Source organism: Rhinopithecus bieti, unplaced genomic scaffold (genome assembly GCF_001698545.2).
Source record: "Rhinopithecus bieti isolate Rb0 unplaced genomic scaffold, ASM169854v2 scaffold_6481, whole genome shotgun sequence".
NCBI classification, from domain to species: domain Eukaryota; kingdom Metazoa; phylum Chordata; class Mammalia; order Primates; family Cercopithecidae; genus Rhinopithecus; species Rhinopithecus bieti.
In genome coordinates, this window is record NW_016805314.1 from 506,965 (window position 1) to 522,922 (window position 15,958).

General features: G+C 42.4%; 1 long non-coding RNA gene across 1 annotated transcript in view; it reads right to left on the reverse strand.

The window, feature by feature from the left end:
* Nucleotides 1-245: 245 nt before the first annotated feature.
* Nucleotides 246-15,958, reverse strand: part of LOC108529680 (uncharacterized) — a 60,290-nt gene continuing 44,577 nt past the window's right edge. The window contains exon 5 of the long non-coding RNA XR_001885612.1: nucleotides 246-511. This is a non-coding gene — a long non-coding RNA (uncharacterized LOC108529680). The remainder of the gene's footprint in view (nucleotides 512-15,958) is intronic.

Here is a 15,958-nt window from a genome sequence, read left to right on the forward strand (position 1 = left end):
GCTGACAGTTCTGGAGGCGGGAAAGCCCAAGATCAAGGAACTGGCAGGTTCGGTGTCTGCTTTCGTCTCTGCTTCCAAGATGGCACCTTGTTGCTGTGTCCTCACGTGGCCACAAGCAAAAGGGTAAAAGGACTTAGACAGTTTTCCCGGCCCTTTCTTTTTTTGTTTTTTAATTTTTATTTTACTTTAAGTTCCAGCCCATTCATAAGGTCACTAATCCCATTCACAAGGGATCCACCCTCAGGATTTAATCACCTCCTAAAGGCCCCACTCTTAATACTATCACATTGGTGTTCAGGTTTCAGCATGAATTCTGGAGAGGACACACACATTCAGACCATAGCCTCTTGTTGAGTGGGACTTCAGAGTTGGAGAAAAACACATCCCCCTTGCTTGGATGTCATCGACTTCCCATTCCTCTGTCTGAAAGGATCCTGAGATGTGCCTACAGACATCAGCATGATGGTTCATCTGAAACTGAGCCTTCATGGAGCATGCAGATGAATCAAATCTAAAGAACGAGGAAAAACCAGAAATGAGTAATTGGTGAATTTAGGAAGAATGGAGAGTTCATCAGGGTAATCAGAAACAGTTTTAACATCAAAATTAGCAATTTCATTTCCTGAATCCATGGGTAACTATGTCTCATCATTTTAGAAATGCCTATAATAAATCCTTTAAAAATAAATTCCAGTAACTTTGCAGTAAAATAAGAACCCAAATGAATATGACAATTATGTAGAGTTTAAAAATATTAGGATAAGAAGTAATTTTTAGAAGTCATCTGTAAAATGCAGATAATACACATACCACTTAGAATTTTGGTGAAGATGAAATGTTAGAATGAATGTGACCCACTTAGCCAGAGCCTTGCATATACTATTATTATTTCAGCTAATATGATCTGATCACTTTATGGGCCAAGGAAAGATGTGAGGTCTGGAGAGATTGACTTGTCTGTGGTCAGAAAGCTGCCACTGAACAACCCAAGATTAACATCCCTTAGGGTGATGCCCAGCATGGAATCCTTTCTGCTTTGCACAGTTCCAACACCCAGCAAGTTTACATCAACATATTGTAACTCAACCCCAAAACTCTAGAAAATGCTAAGGAAGATGAGACTTTCTCAAAGACGCCTGGTACATTTCAGTCACTACACATTGTTTAAAGTTGCTGGAGGAATCACGGAAGACTTGGTTTCCACCAGAGCCTTGGGCATTCACATTGGCTAGAGGCTGCTCAGGAGGGCCTTTGGGAAGGAGAATTGGGAAGGAGGTGGTTAAGGCTTATATAGTAGGTGATGCCTTTCGAAAAGGACGTGATGAAGTCTTCTCTTTTACCCCAAATTTCCAGAAAACTCACCTACAGTGGCTATTTACTTTGGCCTCCCTCAGAATCACTGGAGCGTGCTTCATATCAGAATTCTGAGGAGCCGATTAGGGAGAGAATGTGAGTTGGCAAGGCATGGGGTTGGCTGGCCAGGTTTGTCCTACCAGAATCTCCACGAGGGGCTCTTTAATGGAGAGAAGCAGAGGTAGACCACGCAACTCATGCACCTATTAAAACTTTCCTAATAACATAAAAGTCCTCTAACTTTTTCTGAGCTTGGAAAAAAAGCTTTTAAATACTTTTTTACTAAGATATTCTATTAAATTCAGTCTTTTAAATATGGGTATATCTTTCCCCCTCATATTCATCGGATTTGGCTATTTTTTTATAGCTTTAGATCCTTTCTATTCAAGTTTATGTTTAGCTGCTATTTAAAATTTTTTTTTATTCTTGTTTTTCCCTCCTCCCCTCCTCCCCAGTACTGTCGTGGATTTTAAAGAACACACGTTTGGGGAGGATTGGAAGAAAAGGCTGAGGCTAGAGCTTGCTCAGTCATACTAACTTAATCACAGCCATTCATCCTTCACAGCATTCCATTCCCTCGTGTGTGTGTGTGTTTGTGTGTGTGTGTATGTGTGTCTATCTATACATGAAGGCTGAGATATGTCAGCTTTTGAAAAAAAGATGGGTAAATTGTATGTATTTACAATTTTGCATTATGTTTCTTTGTTTTCTAGATGTCAGCTGAGGCCTCTCTGGCTCTCTTGAGATTAGGCAAAGTTAGCAAGAATTTCCCATCATTATTGCCAATGGATTTCTGAAGTTCCCGCCAATATTTCTTTGAATTCATGGGGAGGGGGCAGAGTGAAGTTGTGTTCGTAAGGCCTCTTCTGTGTCCTGGGCTACTTCTTTCCTGCTTGTCACTTTGGCTCCATTTATATCCCATAAAACTCGTCCGTTCTAGAAATTAAAGAAACCAAAATACCCTCACATAAAAAAATTAAGGTGAACAGAGAAGACATTTCTACAGCTTTTAGGAGGAGGGAAAAGGGGTATTAAAATGGATGTATGACATAGAAACACAAACAGCCGCACATAGAAGAGTAGGCCTTACCATTCTTCAAATGTGCTTTGGCCACACTGTCCCCAGAACATTTCACTGGCCTTCCTGCCCTGGTACAAACCCTTGCTATTTCCTTGGCTCTTCTCTTATCCTTCCTTTTAAGAACAAATACTGAAAATGTCTCATTTCACGCAGAACCCCCTTTCCTTTCTCTGGTGTGTTAGCTCTAAGCGAAGGAGCCTTACAAATGTTCTTGCCTAAAATCTCTAACCAAGGGGAATTCTAGTGCTGCCCCTGTGAAGGTAGCTGTGTCTCGACTAATATTATTTTTGTGTTTACTTCGTGTTTAGTCCACATACTGCCTATTTCGTATAGCTTTAGATGAAAGCTAAGTACTATGTATCTATAAAATAGCAGAAAGCATTCGGATTGCGAGTTTTTTTGGATTCAGCATTGTTCCTCTGATTGTCTGGTAGGTGTTGTTAAAATACTGCCTGTTTTCTCTCTCTAAACCCCCACAGGAAACAGGGTAGACCTCTTGGGGTGTCTGGCAAACTGGGAAGTGACAGGATTCAGGTCCACAGAAGTAGAAGTGAGGGTTTCCCCACAGGTGATCAAGAACGGCAAAAGCCCAGTGGCTCGTCTGAGCCAATAGCTCTTGCAGAGCACCAAGGATCATGCTGGGGAACCAAGGTTAGTTGAGAAATTCAAAGATCAGGAATAGAGTTTTAAAAAAAACAAAAAAGTGTGCCTGCGTGTGTGTGCATGCGTGTGTGTGTGTGTGTGTGTGTGTGTGTTGGGGAAGGGGCTTGGAGGCAAAGCCGAGGATTAGAGGCCAGGCAGAGCTAGAATAGCCTGGAAAGATATAGGAACACCTACAACTTGCTGTTTTAGACAACACGCAAGCAGAGGGCTGCTCCACCCCTCACAGGGACGTACGGGTACTCCTGGGCACCCTTTTGTCCACAGGAAGCCACGGCTCCTGTTCGAGTTTCGTGTTGTCAGGATTCATTGGCATTGTGTTCCTTTCTCAGCATCAGTCACACCTTTATGATCGTTGTTGTTGGGGCAATATTAAATGTTGGGATACTCCCAGGGGACTTTTATGGGGAGCAAGTTGTATTTCGAAATCTAAGGAGTATACTCCTGACTTGAAGACTAGCTGTAAAGGCAGTTTTATACCAATAGATGTGTCTTGTGATGCCGAATCATTCATCACTATAACATTTGTAAATTACAGAACTCATTTATTAGTTTCTAGCTGAACCCTTATATTCAGGCATTTCTTCAAAGATTCTCTTGCCCTTGTATTTTAATTAAAGAGTTTCTACATTTTGTTTTGAAATATTTGTTTTCTGATTATAAATGTAACATATGTTCATCTGCATTCAAATAATATAAAATAGATAACTTAAAAGTTGAAATTCCTCTATAGTCCTATATCTCTAGAGATGGTTGTAAGCAGTTGGGCATATTTATGTAACTATATCGAAATTTATATTTTATATGTCAATATATTTATATTTATTTAGAAATGTAACTTTATATAAATATGCTCAAATAAATATAAATATATTGTCTAAATATATTTATATTAATGTAAATATATATTTATATTTATAAATTAATCAGTTCTACATGAATTCCTAAACTCAATGATATATATTAGATATCTTCACATTGATGCTGATAGATCTACCTTATTTGATTAATAGTTGAATATTCCATTGTGTGATAATTTTAACATAAATTAACCATGATTTTATATGCAGTCCATTCTTATTGAATATTTGTATTATATTCAATCCTGCACTAAATATGTTTTCACCCATTCATTGCGAATTCATGAAGCATTTCCGTAGAGAAAATGGAATTGCCAGGTTAACAAGTATACATCTTTAAATTTTTATTTTATTTTATTTTATTTATTTATTTTTTATTTTTGAGACAGGGTCTCACTCTGCTGCCTAAGCTGGAGTGCAGTGGCACAATCATGGCTCACTGCAGCCTCAGCCTCCTGGGCTCAAGCAATCCTCCTGCCTCAGCCTCCTGACTAGCTGGGATTCCAGGTGTGCACCATCACACCTGGCTAATTTGTTTATTTTTTGGAGAGCCAGTGTTTTGCTATGTTGCTCAGGCTGGTCTCAAACTCCTGAGCCCAAGTAATCCTCCCACCCCAGCCTCCCAAAATGTTGAGATTACAGGCATGAGCCACTGATCCTGGCCCTGAAATTTAAATATGTACTACAAAACTGCTCTACACCAGTGTTACACCAGTTGATACTCTCACGAAATGATTGTTTCTTCACCTCTGACCAATATGGACTGTTTTTCAACCTTGTAATTGTTTGCCATTGATATCCAAAATGTGGAATGTTTTAAAATTCTTTTTTATTTTATTATAATGAAAATAAATATTTTTCATCTATTTACCAGTCATTTGTACTTTTATTCTATTAATTTCTTGCTTATGTACTTTGCTTGTGTTTCTGCTGGAGTTTCTGTTATTTTTGTATGTACTTGTAAGAGTTTTTTCATTGTTGTACATATTCGCTCATTCAATCATTTAACAAACATGGAGATTCCATTATAATCCAGATATTGTGGTGATTTCCGGGTATTCAGTGATGAATAAAATACTCATTGTCCCTGGCTGTGTGTAGGAAGAGACAGACTTAAGGCAAATAAACAAATACGTATCTTATTAAAACGTGTGATTTATTCATTCATTCAATGAATTATCGAATGTCTGCTAAGTGGCGGCATGGCAGAGCACAGGAGGAGTTCTCACCACCAAGTAGTTTACGGTACAATTGTTATGAATTCTACATGACGATATGAGAGTATTTATTAGCAACATTGCACCAACTTTGATAATCCAAGAAGGCATCTCTGATAAAATTGTATTTGAGCTGAGAAATGGATGAGAGGCCTCAGGGAGGAAAGAGAGCATGTGAAAAGGCCCTATGCCAGAAAGGAGCACAGATACAGCTAAAGAGTAGGAGGAAAGCCAGCAGAGCTGTAGCACAGAAATTAAAGAAGAGAATGACTAAAGAGAAGATTGATCTGTGAATTGGGGCTCGAGCAGGCAGGCCCTTCGGGGCTGTGATAACATTTTAAGAAACACAAGTTGAAAAAACTGCAAATATTCTAATATTTATGACAAAAACCACAAGTCTGCACACACATTTGTATTCACATATATGTATAGAGATGCATCTGCAGGGGCCTGGGATTGAATGGGCTTGTCAAGGGAGACTTAACTCTTACCTTCGTTTTATTTTTTAAATTTTATTTTAAATTAAATAAAATATAAACATATAATTGAAAATAAATCATTTTAAGGGAAACATTTTCTATAAGTTTTTAAAAAGGCACCAATCACAGTCAATTGAAGGGGTCCCTGTCCAGATGGGCTTTATGTAGGAGGCTGCATTTTTGCAAGGACTCGAAAGCAGAAATGGGGTCAGGTAGGGGCCAGTCATGAGCGAGTGTGTGGGGATGGAGATTTCAGGACATTGTTGGGATATGGTGGGTAAGCCAGGATTTAGATACGTGAAGGGATATGGCTGGAGAGGATATGGCTGGAGAGGCAGCTTGAGGAGACCTTGGATTCAAGTTGTTTTTATTGTATTCCATGAACAAAGAAGAGTTTATTGAAGACTTTTGACCAAGACAGTGACATTATCATAGTTATGATTTGTGAATTCCAACCTGGCACAGGCATCTGAGATGATGTAAAAAGAACCAAACTCTAAATGGGAGAACTAGTGAAAGGTGAATGTAGCAATTTGGCTTAGATTTCCTGACATCTTGCTCTCCACAGTACCAGTAAAAATAAGAAAGCAAGAGAGACATTTGCAAATGGAGTTTAACAGTGCAGCAAATTTGGAAATCATAATTTTTTTTCTTTATGGAGTAACAAAACAGCCCCTTTGTACCACGTATATTGATAAGTTCACAGAGTCTGACTGTACCAACCAGCTTATAGAATTTTTCTTAGTCCATTTGGGCTGCTATGACTAAATATCTTATATTGAGTAATTTATATACAATGGATATTTATTTCTCACAGTTCTAGAGGGTGGGAAGTCTCAGATCAAGGCACTGGCAGATACTTTGTGTGTGGTGAGGTCTTATTGTCTGCTTCCAAGATGGTGCCTTCTTGCTGCGTCCTCACGTGGTAGAAATTGAACAGCAGAAGGGGTGAACTCACTCCCTCAAGCCCTTTTATAAGGGTACTAATTTTGTTCATAGGGGCAGAGCCCCCATGGCCTAATTGAAGTGGTGTCATTGTCTGGGGTGAATACCCAAGATTTGTTGTGTCATGGCCACAGAAAACCGGATGCGGACACACTAGAGTGAGGTTAAGAGTTCAAGTCCAATACACAAAAGAAAGAGAAGAACTCTCTGTGGCAGAGGGGGCCCAGAGAAAATGCATTGCCACTTCTGCAGTGAAATGCAGAAGGTTTTATAGATGGGCTTGAGGAGGCGGTGTCTGATTTACATGGGACACGAAAGATTGGTTGGACCAGGTGTGTCATTTGCATAGTGTGTGAAAAGCTGGCCACCCCACTCTAATCTTTTATTATGCAGATGGGCTCTCTACCAGGCCAGTGCCATGTTGCCTACTTCTTTACTGTCTGGTGGCAAAGAAAAGGGAAGATGGAGCCTCCATGTTGAACATACTTGGCTTCCAGGTAGCCCTTTTCTATTGGCACAGCTGCCAGCATCCACCTGTGCAGGCTTCCAGCTTGTTTATCTATATCTGCAGCTCAGTTTTTCAGGCTGCTCTTTGCTGGAAGAGAAATGATTTGGAGGCTGCTTTTTGTTAAAGGGGAAACCTTGCTGAGGACGCATTTGCCCTCACTATCTGCGTAAATTATTTATTTATTGTATCATAATCACCTCCTAAACGACCCAACTCTTAAGACCATCACTTTGGGATTTAAGTTTCAACATATGAATTTTGAAGGACACATACATTCAAACCATGTCAAAATTGTAAAACCAAGATAATGTGGCCTCAAGTATGGGCCACATTTTAAAATCGCACGTATGTTATATCCACAAGGTCCAGCAGCATTATAGGTAGAAGCAAAGGAATCAAACTACTACATTATTGAAAGCAAGAGGTAGCATTTCATATGCTTGGAGGTTCACCTTAAAACCAAAGCATCATACATAAAGGTGTCTGGTTATGCGAGGTGAGGCTGCAGTTCGATTTCACCAGGTCTGCTTCTGGGGCCTTCCATCCACATGAACAGGGTGCCAAAAACCCCAAAAGAAGGCGAGTGAAAAACAACTGGGCGGAGCCTTGTCTCCAATCAGTTGTGGAGAAGATGAGACCAAAGAGATCATTTTCTCTGGATGCCTCTCTACCCTTCCGTAAGATTTAGGTCATCAAAGCCTTAGAGCTCCTTGTACTGTCTACTAAGAAATCCTTTGTGTGTGTGTGTGTGTGTGCGTGTGTGTGTGTGTGCGCGCCAACATTAAGAAATACTTATGCGAAAATTGTATAAGGTAGGTCCGTGAGAGATCCTATCAGTCATTGAATATTTTAAATAGAGGGAATTTTATGCAGGGAATAGGCTCACAGGGGCTGGATGAGCTGAGAAGCCAAATAGGGGTCAAGGAGGTAACCCAGAGATTACAGCAGCAGGAAACCACTATCACTTATGGGGCTGGAGGTAGAAAGAAAAAGGATGGCGCTCTTAGATCCAGAGAAGAGTCACCTCGAAGAAGCTGAAACCACTGCAAACCTGGAGCCAGGGAGGAAACACAGCCTGTGCCAGAGATGCCAGCCAAGGCAGAGAGGAAGGAGGAGGGATACCACCTCCTTCTCTCCTCCTGCCCTCCAGTCTCCTGCCAGTGTCCTCATGGCTGGACCGTCAGAGCCCAGCTGACAAGGGAGTTTGGGAAATACAGGCTGCAGGAGTTGGCCATGTGATACAGTAAAGATGGGGAACAGGGAAGAAAGGTGAGCTGGCAAACAGCCCCATTACTGACATGGTATCATTATTTCATCTTGTTTAGCACAGTTTCACTAATTTGAGTTTTCCGTAGATTATTACTCTATCATTTCCTCCGTTGTCGGGCTCTTCCTTTCTTTGCTTTTTTTTCCTTCTACTTCTGTTCATTTCACAATTTCTTGGCTCATGAGGAAGCAAAATCCTAGTTGTCGGGATCAGGCTCATTTCTCCATTTCTAGAGAGAACCACTTTGTCTTAAAGTAGAGAATGGATTAGAGGTAGAAAGGGTGACAGTGTCCGCTCCATGGAGCCTGCGCTCACCCACTGACTAGGTGTATATTGTATCAGGAGGTGAATGTAGACAATAAACCAGGGCAGATTAGGAAGGAAAACGGATTAAGTAGAGGTGACTCACTAAAAATTGTTAAGATGAGACTGGCCTTCCCATTGGCTGCTCCTTCTCTAAGTATCAGGTGTCCTGTGCTCTTCTCTACTCTATAGCCTCCTCCACAATCCCACAATAGAAACTGTTTCGACCAAACAGGCAAGCAAACAGATACAAGCAGTATCTGTGCCTTGAGCAAAGACTATGAGCCTTTGATACTGTCCTGTGGGTCTAGTTGAGAATTCCTCTTCCAGAGGTACTTGCATTTAAAATTTTATCACAAGTTATGCAGTGAAATGCCTCTATTAAGTAAATAATATGTGTAGGAAGTCTATTTCACCTCTCAAAGCATATCAGATGCTGGTCTGCTATTCTGCAGGGCAGGCCCTGGTTCTGAAGTATGTTCTGGGGCGACAGAGTGAGAGGGAGGCTAGCTAGGGTGGACTATTGGGGAGCCGAGAGTCAGACAGCCAGGAGAGCTGTGCCGGGTGCTCAGAACAACACATTTGTCATGGTTAATGTTAGGTGTCAACTTGACTGGATTAAGGGGATGCCCAGATAGCTGGTAAAGCATGACTTCTGGTGTGTCTGTGAATGTGATTCCAGTAGAGATTGGCATTTGAATCAGTGGACCAAGTAAGGAAGATCTGTCCCCAACCATTGTGGGTGGGCATCAGCCAATCAGCTGAGGGTCCAGATAAAACAAAAAGGTGGAGGCAGAAGGCAAATCTTTACTGTCTCTCTCTTGTGAAGCTGAGACACCCTTCTTCTTCTACCTTTGGACATCAGATCTCCAGTTCTCTAGCCTCTGGATTCCAGAATTGCATTAGCAGCCATTTGTGTCCTCAGGCCTTCAACCTGAGAGTAACACCATTGGCTTCCCTGGTTCTGAGGCCTTGGACTTGAACTCAACCATGCTACAGGACTCCCTGGTTCTTCAGCATGCAGACAGCCTATGGTAGGACTTCTCAGCCTCTATAATCATAAAAGCCAGTCCCCTGATAAATCTTCTACTTATGATCTATCTATCTATCTATCTATCTATCTATCTATCTATCTATCTACCTACCTATCTATCTGATCTATCTGTCTGTCTATCTAATCTATGTATCCTATTGGCACCCTACTCTCTCTGGCCTCTTGGATTGTAAGTCACATGTCTTAAGAACTGAAATTCTTGGTGGAGTAGATTTTCTGCATTGGATAAGAAAATGAGGTTAGTAAAGCCCCTTAATGAGATTTACCAGATGCGGTTAGAGGGAGAGTGGTTAGAAACCATACCACTGAAAGCTGCCCAGCTATCTGAGTCTATCCTGCAGATTCAGGGTGGGCTCAGTGCCAAGGAAGGCAGAGGGAAAGAAGTAAAAGAGACTAAGTGATAAGGTTATATAAATAAAAATAGAAGGGAAAACATTGCCTTATCCAAAAAGAACACACTTACATTTTGATTTTATGTAATATACCTCCTGATCCACAAAGAGAATTCCCTAACCTCCCAATGCTATGTGATACCAGGCAAGATTAATCCCTGAGCCCTGGTCAGAACAGCACTCAGAAAAACATCTGTATGGATTTGCTGGCTTTCCTTAACGGAGGGCCAGCTCAACCCCTTCAGGGCCTTGTGAAGCTAAATTGCTATCAGACTGTGTGGGGAAATGCAAGAAGGTTCTTCCTCTATTACAAATGGGCTCTGTTCTTCCAGACTAGGGCTGCAGAGTATTGGCTGAGGATAACAGCAGTTCAGGTTAGGAGTGAGGACTTGGGTACGGAAGATCTTAAATTGGACTCTGCCCTAGAGAGAGAATCCATGAAGCACCAAGGACTTGTCCCACTCTTGGATGCTCCCACAGGAAAATGGCCCGAGCAGTTCTTTTTGCAGACAGTGGATACGCGGGGAGGAGAGTCAGTGAGGCCAACCCTGTTGTCTTGGTCACAGTTGGGTCAAGAAACAAATTTCGCTCAACAGGGACAACAAGGAAGTAATGATATAGACCAATCAAATTATCTCTTGGGAAGTGAGAACGTGTGATGTGCCTGAAGAGGAGGGCCCATCAGGGTTAGACTCTGCCGGATAAAGGACATCAATGGGTCCTTCTTCCAGCTCCTCGTGCAGTGTGCGGCTTGTCCCCAGCATGGGAAGACTGAATCCTAGTGTGCTGTCCAGACGCTCTGAGGCTTTCTCAGCTGCTCCAGTTCCCCATGTATCTGGACAATGACCCTCGGCCCCAGAGCTAATCTGGGCATGAAGTGTTCCTGTGATTCCAAGTCCACTAGTAGGATTTTAAAACATTTTCCACTGTAAGATGATGATTAGCTACTGTCGTTTCTCATGATCGCCCTCCCTCCTCCGTGCACATATGCCTAGCTTCTTAATGATCTATAAAGCTTCTAAAATGCCATCTTAGCGTAAACATCTTAAACCTTTTCTGAAATCTAATGACTATAAGGGACTAGAGCAGAGTCTCTGTAGAACATTTGAGGTCATCCTCTCCAATCAGTGGCATTTTTCAGAGGACCTGCACCTTCCTGACAGGGACCCCCCAAAGCTGTAGGTACCTGGCCCTGAGTGAGAGGCAGAGCAAGTTTCTCCCTGAGCCTTACATCACCCACCCCCACCCCACCATGGCAGTGAGCAGGAGGGTGTGACAATCTGAGGGCCTAGGTGGGTTGTCATCTTGACCTAAGTTTCCCTTGATACGACTTAGCTACACGGGCTTTGGAAAAAAACAAAAACAAAACCAAGCCAACCTGGTGAGAAAGCCTGAGACGGGATTGCTTCTCAGCCTTTTGGATAAGTCAGGTGGAGAAAGCCTGTGATGGGAACTGGAACAATTCACTCTGGGGACTTGTCTGGTGAGGTCTGTCGCTGGCTCCTGTGCCGGTGGACCCTGGAGCTCTGCTCCCTGCCTGCTTAATCCTACTTCCATCACTGAAGAAAACAAACATTTTGGCCATATTTACACAGCATTTGAATCACATTTTAAGTAATAATTCCAGGTCATACGACTAGAAGACTAGTGATAGCAAAGAAACAAGCACAACCAGTAGATTATGGGTGTGGCCATGCAACGGGCTCCTGAAAGTCATTTCATCCACCCCCATGTCTCTACCTGTCCTAAGATTTCCAGAAAGAGGGAAGGACTGGAAGGAGGCACATTATTGTTAAGTGTCAATTTTTTAAACGGAGAATCTAATTTTCTGGAAGCATTATTGGTTAGACTTTAAAGGAAGGATTTATGTTCCTATGAATTGTGTAGAAAGGAATTTTAATAACAGAGAGGCAGTGTGAGGCAACATGGGCTGAGATCGTAATTCAGGGACGAAAAGGCTTTCCAGGAGGGATTAGCAGGCACTGCAAACTCTCTCTGTCACAAGAAAGCACTTCTATGTACTGGAGTTCTGCAGTGAATACACTTACAGGCATTTATTCACACAGTTAATAAATAACCCATTGCTTGCCCTTGCATCAGTAATAACCAAGATCTGAATGCTAGGAATCCATACCTTGCTGGGTGCAATTTGATTATGTGGAGCAGGGTTTCTTCACTACAGAGCACTAGTAATATTTTGAGCTGGGTCATCCATTGTTGGGGTGGGAGCAGGGGTGTTGTCTTGTGCACTATACAATGGTTAGCAGCGTCCCTGGTCACTCACCCTCTATAGTTGTGAAAACCGAAATGCTGCCCAACATTGCCAAATGTCCCCTCAGGGACAAGTCCCTCTCCTCCCCGCCTGTTGAGAACCACTCATGTAGAGGAATGACATCTTTTTCTCCAGTGTTTCCCAACAATTAAGTTAGCTCTTTGGGGAGCTGCAGAGGGGCAGACGACGTCATTCCCAATAATGCTGATCCCCAGCAGGCTAATGGGAGTGGGACGTGCTAACCACGTGCCTGCCTGAGTTAATGATTCCAGTCTGGACAGGAGGAGTGGAAGGTCACTATGGCAGCAGTCAGTTTCACTCCCCTCGCAAGCACCTGGGTTTCCTATGAACAGTCCTGATCAAGTGCTGAGTGGGCCAGATCCTGCTGAGGCTGAGAAAATATGAATTCTGGATTCAAAACATTAAAACAACTCATTGGCAACAGGCAGTGGCTAGAACAGAGATGAATAATGACACTACCTCCCTAGAAGAACTCTCTTATTTTTGCAGCAAAGAAAGCTCCGTGTGCCGAAGCAGAGGAATGGAGAAATATTGTCCACATTTAAAAATGTTCCCCAAACACGTGACATTACCCCCAAGGGCTCTGAACAGAGGCATAGAACATCAAAAACAGACAAACAAATACCTCTTGGCTCTATACAGTGGATGCTTGCTCTACATGTGAAAAAAAAATGTTTCTGTGGTCAGCAACATCTGAGTGCTGTTGGATGAGGTAACCCTGGGGTTGCCATGGAGACATATTTCCTAGTGGTGCCTGCATCATGAAACTGCATGAAGTTGCTTCTCATCTGCAGCTGAACACCTCGATATTGAAGGAAGAGAGTCATTTGCAAACCAAGACATACCACAAAGAGAACAAAGCTGTTGCAACAGGGGGACTCTCCAAGCCCTTTCCATCAACAGATCTCAGAGATCAATTTGGACTCAAGGAGACTGATGTGGGGACAGCAGTAGTTTCTGAGCATGCAGCAAAGGTGAGACAGAGGCAGAGTAGAATAGAATATGTGTGAAGCAGACATGCGAGTCTCCGCCATGCTAGCAGCACACATCCAAAGGGGCATCTGCTTTGAGCACCCCTTTTGTGAAGCAGAAGCTGGCTCCTATGGTCTGTCTTGCATTTTGGATTCATAAAAGACGAAACATTTCTATGGCCACAAATAGACTAGAAAAACACTTTTAAAATCCACATCCTTGTCAACACTTAATATTTTCCATTTTCTTAAATCATAGCCATCCCAGTAGGTATAAAGAGGAATCTCAGGCAGGGTGCCGTGGCTCACGCCTGTAATCCCAGCACTTTGGGAGGCCGAGGCAGGAGGATCAGTGAGGTCAAGAATTGAGAGATATCCTGGCCAACATGGTGAAACTCTGTCCTCTAACTAAAATAAAAAAATTAAGCTGGCGTGGTGGCACGCACCTGTAGTCCCAGTTACTTGGGTCTGAGGCAGGAGAATTGCTTGAACCTGGGAGGCAGGGTTGCAGTGAGCTGAGAATAACGCCACTGCACTCCAGCTTGGCGACAGACCAAGACCATCTTCAAAAAAAAAAAAAAAAAAAAAAAAAAAGAAGAAAGAGAAATCTCCTGTGGCTTTTATTTGCATTTTCTAATGGCCATGATGTTGAACATTTTTATGTGTTTATCACCGTTTATATATTTTCTTTGAGGAAATGTCTACACATTCTTTAATTGGGTAGTTTCTTTTTATGTTGTTGAGTTAGGAGTTCTTTATATATTCCTGAATATTAGACACTTACCAGATATATGATTTCCAAATATTTCCTCTCATCCCACAGGTTGTCTTTCATTTTTTTAACGATGTCCTTTAATGCACAAAAGTTTTACATTTTGATGAAATCCAATTTACTTTTTTTTCATTTGTTGCTTGTGTTTTGTTGGCATATCTAAGAATCCATTGCCAAATCCGAGGTCATGAAAATTTACCCCTACGTTTTCTTTTAAGGGGTTCATGGTTTTTTACTCTTTTAATAAAATTCAACTTTTATTTTAGATACAGGGGGTGCATGTGCAGGTTTGTTACATGGGTACATTGTACTGCATCCATGGGGTCTGAATTCTGCTAAGGTACATTTCATAAGCAGTCAGGCTGTGGTGCCTAACTCATACATATGTAAGTGGTGACAGGACGCTGCTGCAAGGGTGTTTCTCACAAGGAGCAATGTTGAGGGGGTCCAAGACAGGTGGATGAACGTTTCTAGATGAAATTCAGGACACTGCCAGTCCCAGTGGCTTTCTCTCCAAGGATGAACTCATACCCAGGGAAGACTGGAATCAGCCTTCAACAAGTGGTGCCTTATGGTTGATGTATCTGTTTCCAATAAGCCAAGTTTTACAGTCTGTCAGTGGGCTGACTGCAAAGTTATAAACGTTGATCTCATAAAAAAGAAACATGAGTGGTTGACACATCATGTTGTATCTGTGTCATTCTGTGCTCTGGCAGCTAGACGAGCCCTCACTTACAGCAACGGAGGTGACATAAAAGCAGAATAATCGGATTTTAATTATAATGGGGATTTCTCCACCCCATGGGGCTCTGGAGGGCAGGACTATTGTGACTTCTGGTTTCCAGGGAAATATATTTTCCTGTGCCACTGGTGAGATGCACCTTGTAAATGCCTCCCAAAGAAATACTGCAGAATAGATGGCTTCTGGCTTTTAATAACCAGAGTGAGAACTGATAAAATATTTGAAAGAAATGATAACTGAAGATATACATAGACTCTAAAATAACATTTTTAAGCTCTCAAGACTTTACCAAATCAAAGGATTTGTCTGCAAATATGATGGCTTCGGTCTCCACTTTATGGTATGTCTAGTTGCTAGAAGAGGCAGAGAAAGAAGAGCTCATCTGAAGAACAACTCCTCCCCTGAATGCCCACTACATGTGAGGCTCTGCCTAACTTTGCTTCCTGGCAAGATATACTTCCATCCCTGGTCTCCCTGTCGCTTTCAAGATTTTATCCCAACCAATGTTCTAGCCAGGGATGCAAGGGAGAGAATCTCCCATCTCTGACGCGGGGAACAGAACTGTCCACAACCTGACTAAGGGGACAGAACCATTCATCACCTGGTGCAGGAGACAGGACTGTCCGTCATCTGAAACAGGGATGGAATCACCCATCACATGAAATGCAACACAATCTTCCATCACTAGATACAGAGGACAGAACCAACTATCAATCACCTGATGCAGGGGACGGAATCACCAATCACGTGATGCAGGGGACAGACCCATCCATCACCTGATGCAGGGACAAGACCATTCAAAACCTGAAGATAAAGAGAATTACCCTTAAACCTCTGCCTGGATGGGGAAATCCCTAGGATCTGAGGCTGCTCCAGGGACCTAGCTTCTCTCTGTGTCTGCGTCTCTCTTTTCATCTGCTCCTTCTCTGCTCTCTGCCAGCTGACCTCCTCACCCTCAGCTCCGACATGGCCAATTTGAACAGGGTTTTGATGCCTTGTCTGTCACAGAACCTCAATGTGCCCTTCGCCTTCACCTCTGCTGCTCATGCCTGCATCTCCCA